Source organism: Carcharodon carcharias, chromosome 9, assembly GCF_017639515.1.
Source record: "Carcharodon carcharias isolate sCarCar2 chromosome 9, sCarCar2.pri, whole genome shotgun sequence".
Taxonomy (NCBI): Eukaryota; Metazoa; Chordata; class Chondrichthyes; order Lamniformes; family Lamnidae; genus Carcharodon; species Carcharodon carcharias.
In genome coordinates, this window is record NC_054475.1 from 23,967,129 (window position 1) to 23,972,323 (window position 5,195).

The window sequence follows — 5,195 nt, forward strand, 5'->3', positions numbered from 1 at the left end:
AGTACCTTTGATATCTTCAGGATATCGCAAAGCACTTTACAGCTAATGAATTATTTTATGTTGTGTTGATTGAGGGACAAATATTAGCCAGGACATTGTGAGAACTCCCCTGCTCTTTGAATCGTGCCATGGGACTATTGTTTTATTCATTCATGGGATATGGATGTCACTGGCTAGGCCAGCATTTATTGCCCATCCCTATTTGCCCATGTTCAGAGTGCATTTAACAGTCAACCACATTGCTGTGGGTCTGGAGCCACATGCAGGCCAGACCACATAAGGACAACAGATTTCCTTCCCCGAAGGACATTAGCGAGCCAGATAGGTTTTTACAACAATCGACAATGGTTTCATTTGTACTGAATTCAAATTTCACCATCTGCTATGGTGGGATTCAAACCCAGGTCCCCAGGGCATTACCCAGGATCTCTAAAATACTAGTCCGGTGAAAATAGCACTGTACCACCACCCTTCCTACAACTTATTTTGGTGGGTAGTAGGCCTTTAGATTAATAGGCAGCATCATAACGATACCACAAATTTTGCAGTCTAGTATCCCGCAATAGGGGACATTGCAGGAGTCAGCACACCCAAAGTGCAATGGTCTAGCCTTGTCCTAGGAATACCACTTTCATGATCATGGTCTCTCCCCTGCCAGGTAAGCATAGTGGGCATAAGGATGCGCAATGAATCCAGTTAATCTTGAGAGTTAGTGGAGCTAACAATGTTAAACTGCCCATTATTCAGGCACTTTGTTTTTTCTAAAGATCTTTAGCTGCTGATACTAGCAGCCCAGGTCTCCTGCAGCTGGCAGGCAGGCGAATATAAAACTAATGGTCTTTTTTGTAGATCAGTGGCAAGGAAGATCCATGTGCTTTTTGGTATTTGTTCCCAACTTAAGTGCTACACTGGTTGAAGCACAAGGTTCCTTGAGTTTAAGCATTGCTTGGAGTCACTTGTCCACTGGTAGACACAGGGCCCAATGTGCAACATGGAAGTACTTTGGGTAAGTGGCATTCTTAGGCCATGTTCCCCACAGATAGCATTTAAGGTCCTTAAAAATATTTAATTGCTTGTGGTTGGTATACGGTCACATGAAGGTGATTGATTTTCTCATGCTGTACTCCAAATGAGACAGCATTTTTTTGTCCTGGCTTTCCATGGAGGAAGATTAGTAACAGAGCAGAACACTTATATTTTGCCACCAGCAAAAACTGCAGACGAGCCTTAAGATAGATTGTAAAGGTTGCTGATATGGGAGGCCTGACCCACAAGGCACTTTCTATGCAAATTAAATCCTGGATGAAGCCTTTCTAGATCCAGGATACAGGACATCGATTCCTGAATAATTACAAAGAATCAAAGATGGTTGGCAACTCCCAATATAATGGCTAAACAGAATTTTCAAAGGAAATGAAATAATCTGTAAAATTTGGGCCATTAATGGAATCAAAGGAGTTGCTGGTAGAGCAGGAAAGTGGAGCTGATGTAGAAGTTGTTCTGTCGTGGTCTTATTTAATGGTTTTATAGGCCTTATGGCCTCTTTGTGCTTTTTTTTTGTGTTCTTAAATTCCAGTCATGTGTTGAAGCCAACAAGAGTTTCCAAAATGTCCAAGCCATTTCATTCCAATTTAACCACTGCGAATGTGGCACTTTTACAAACATACTATTGGTTGTATAAAGAGAGAAATGTTTTTTAAAACTATTCACAACACCAGATGTTAGAAGTAAATGATGTCTCTTGACACGTTTGCGAGGCGAGTTCATATATCTTTCACAATCTGACTGTTTGGAGATTGAAGTTCTAAACGCTTAGGCAACATTGGATGACACATCCAATGAGCCACCCATGTTTCCTGCCGAAGTGCAGCTCCTTTAAGATCAATTTTCACTTGCTGGAGAAGAGGCAATTGTTAAATACGAATTTATCATGGGAAGGGGTCACTGGGTTTTGCTGCATTAATCAAAATGAAATAGAAGTGATGCAAGTACGTCTGCAAGTTATAAACGAGGTCATCTGGGACAGACATTTCTTCCTGCTGCATTGTTTGATAAGTAAGAAGGATCATTATTGTGAGGGGGAGTGTGTATTTTTGAGTTCATGCGGTGTGTTTTCTGGGCAGAGGACTACAGCTCCTGGCATGCCCAGGCTCCAGTGCAAGCTCAGAGAGTGACAGGGACACAGGCCATTCATGCTTGGAAATGGTGCAAAAACATAACCAGGAGATCTGGTGTGCAGTGTGAAAGTGCGACCATGGGACGATGTGCATGGAGCAAAGAGAGGATTTGGCATGATAGGATTCGGCAGAAGAAGGCTGGAAGCAGTAGATATAGCTCTGTGCTGCTGGGAACCTGGGGCTTAAAGAAGCCTGGAAACTGTCAGTTCAGTGAAGGTGAAGAGGTCTTTGCACCATGAGGCTGGGAGTTGGGGCAAAGAAAGTCCATAAGCAGTGGTGTTTTGCTCAGTGCAGCTAGAGAGCTGTGATTGTGCTGTTGATTAAAAGCTGGGATGCAGCCTTGTAAACCCAGTGAAATGCAGTCACGGGAGAAGAGATAAGAAGTATAAGGTAGATAGTATTGACTGTTTGCTTTGTTGGCTCTTATATAGCAAAATTCTCCTGTTTGTTTAAAAACCGTGGAATCTTGTGGCTTTGTTCTCTTCACCTGCCTTACAACAATAGTTACTGGCCCTGAACTGGATAGTAACATTTTTCAAGATCATTTTCAATGGGGATCTTGGTTATCACACCGAGCTTTTAGTAAATAACCCAATCAGTGATGACGCAACATCTTGGAGGTTTTCCAAAGTCCAGTGTGAGCTTAAAGGTGACAAAGTGTTAAATAACCTTCCAACACTCACTGTGGGAGATTTTTTATCTCCTATAGTCATTACTTTTAATGGATGGAAAATCAGACAATTTCTGGGGGGGGAGGTAGGAGTGTCTGGGGCAAGTGCTGGCCAGCCTCAGAGGCGGTGTGGTGGGGAAGTCAAGTGCTGCCCTGGCGCTGCATCCCGTGCACAGGCAATTGAGGTGGGGGGCAGGGTAAGCATGGGAAGTGGCCACACATTAGGGACACCTGTATAAACTGATCATGCCTCTGCAACTGAGGCAGATCAGTTGTAGCCACAGTGATATGACTGGGGTCGGGCTCCTAGCCTGCCCACCCATGCACGCATTGTGAAGGCACCAAAGGGCCACCAAGCGCTCCATACCTTAACCCCAACCCACCCTGCCGCCTCCTCCCCCATCCCCTGGCACAGACTTTGGGTCTGCCACCACTTTATTGGATCACGGAGCAGTTGGACTGCACACGTTGTACAATCTCCTCACCAACGTTGGCCATGTAGCAGTCACTGCTGGAGGTTCTCACAGCCCCTTGCAATCTCAGCATCCCGGTTTGGACCAGTGTTCCCCATATCGCAGATTGACAGGGCAGCCATGCAGCGCACTCATCTCTGGCCAACCGAGGGGTGACCAGCACTCTCCAGGAAGCATTAAGGGGCAGTCACACAGGGCCAGGAAAGGTGCTAAGTGCAGCCACGTCTCTCTCTCTTTCATGCTGCAGGAGGACACGTCAGGATCATGGATCCTGGTGACCTAGCTGTATACCTGATGACCTACAGAGACCGTAGAAGATGGAGGAGAGTGACTGAGGCTCCTGGCTGTTCAAAGGCAGGAGCAGCAACCTCAGGAAGAAGGGGCAGCAGAGGCTCCCACACACGCTGCCTAGGAGCGGCAGTGAGCCATGGCTGGTCGGCACCTAGCGACACCCAGGGTCTATAGATACCACCTGCCATTCCTGCAGATGACTGAGAACCAGTGTCACTGACAACTGCCCCTGTCTAGGGACTTAGTGGCTCACATCTGCCACTTACTTGGCAGATGTCAGCCACCAAGGGACTTCGCACCAAAGGGACATGCAGGGCAACCACTGCCAGTGGCTGTGAAAGTGACCGTGGTGCTCAATTTCTATGCCAGTGGCTGCTTTCAGGGCTCCACAGGTGACCTCTGTAGGATTTCACAATCTGCCACCTGCAAATGCATCCATGAGGTCAAGGATGCCATCTTCTCCATGGCACACAGCTTTGTGCATTTTGCCCGAGACTGGGACAGCCAGGATGCAAGGGCCATTGGATTTGCCCTGATCTCGGGATTCCCACTGGTGCAGGGTGTGATTGACTGCACTCATGTGGTGCTCTGGTCTCCATCGCTACACTCAGTGGACTTCATCAACCATAAGCTGTTATGCTACCACCAGAAACGCATCCTGCAGGTGTGCGCACAGTTTCCAGGGAGTGTGTACGATGCTTACATCCTGAGTCACTCGTAGATCCCTGCAGTCTTCCAGGGTCCACAGAGGCTGCAGGAGTGGCTCCTTGGGGACAAGGCTACCCACAGAGGCCGTGGCTGATGACACCCATGTGGTGGCCTCTGACTGCAGCAGAGCGACACTATTATGAGGTTCCTGCAGCAGCTCACAACTTGGTGGAGCAGGCCATCGGAGTGCTGAAGATGCAGTTCAGGTGCCTGGACCGGTCTGGTGGAGCCCTGCAATATAGTCCACAGAGGGTGTCACGCATTGTCATCGTCTGCTGCACCCTTTACAACCTGGCACTGCAACAAGGAGAGGAGCTGGCTAAGGAGGAGATGGAGGAGCTGCACATCTTCTCCGATGAGGAGGATGCCAACGGGGGTGAGGGGGTGAAGGGGTCCTCGGTGGTGATGATGACAGGGATGAGGCTCTCGCACTGGCTAGACGAGCTAGATGCACTCAGAAGGTCCTGATAGCTGCCAGATTTGTGGAGGATGATGATGACATGCAGTAAGGTGTCCCGTGGATCCTTAGATCGCAGTTGTGAACGTTTAACTCCAGTCTGGCTTACGGCAGTGCCAATACCCTCAGTAAGAATGGTCCTGTCATGGAGATGCAGTGGAGGCCCTAATAATCATTCGATCACAGGAGGATGATGACAACATGCAGTGAGGACAGTCGATAGATCTTCACATAGCCTCTGAGAATGTCTGACTCCTGTCTGGCTGAGGGCAGCTCGCTTGCGCTCCATGATCAGAGCCATCTCAGAGACGCAGCCATGAAACTTTAGACGCATCTGATGCTGTGTCCGCCTTCAGCACCTCAGCCCTTCAGGAGCTGGTGCACAGCATCACTGGTGACAGATGCTGGTGTGATGGGGG

General features: G+C 48.2%; 1 non-coding gene across 1 annotated transcript; it reads right to left on the reverse strand.

Moving 5' to 3' along the window:
* Positions 1-507: 507 nt before the first annotated feature.
* LOC121282686 lies at positions 508-666 on the reverse strand. The gene has a single exon (XR_005944111.1). It is a non-coding gene; the product is annotated as a U1 spliceosomal RNA (small nuclear RNA).
* Between the last annotated feature and the right edge of the window lie 4,529 nt (positions 667-5,195).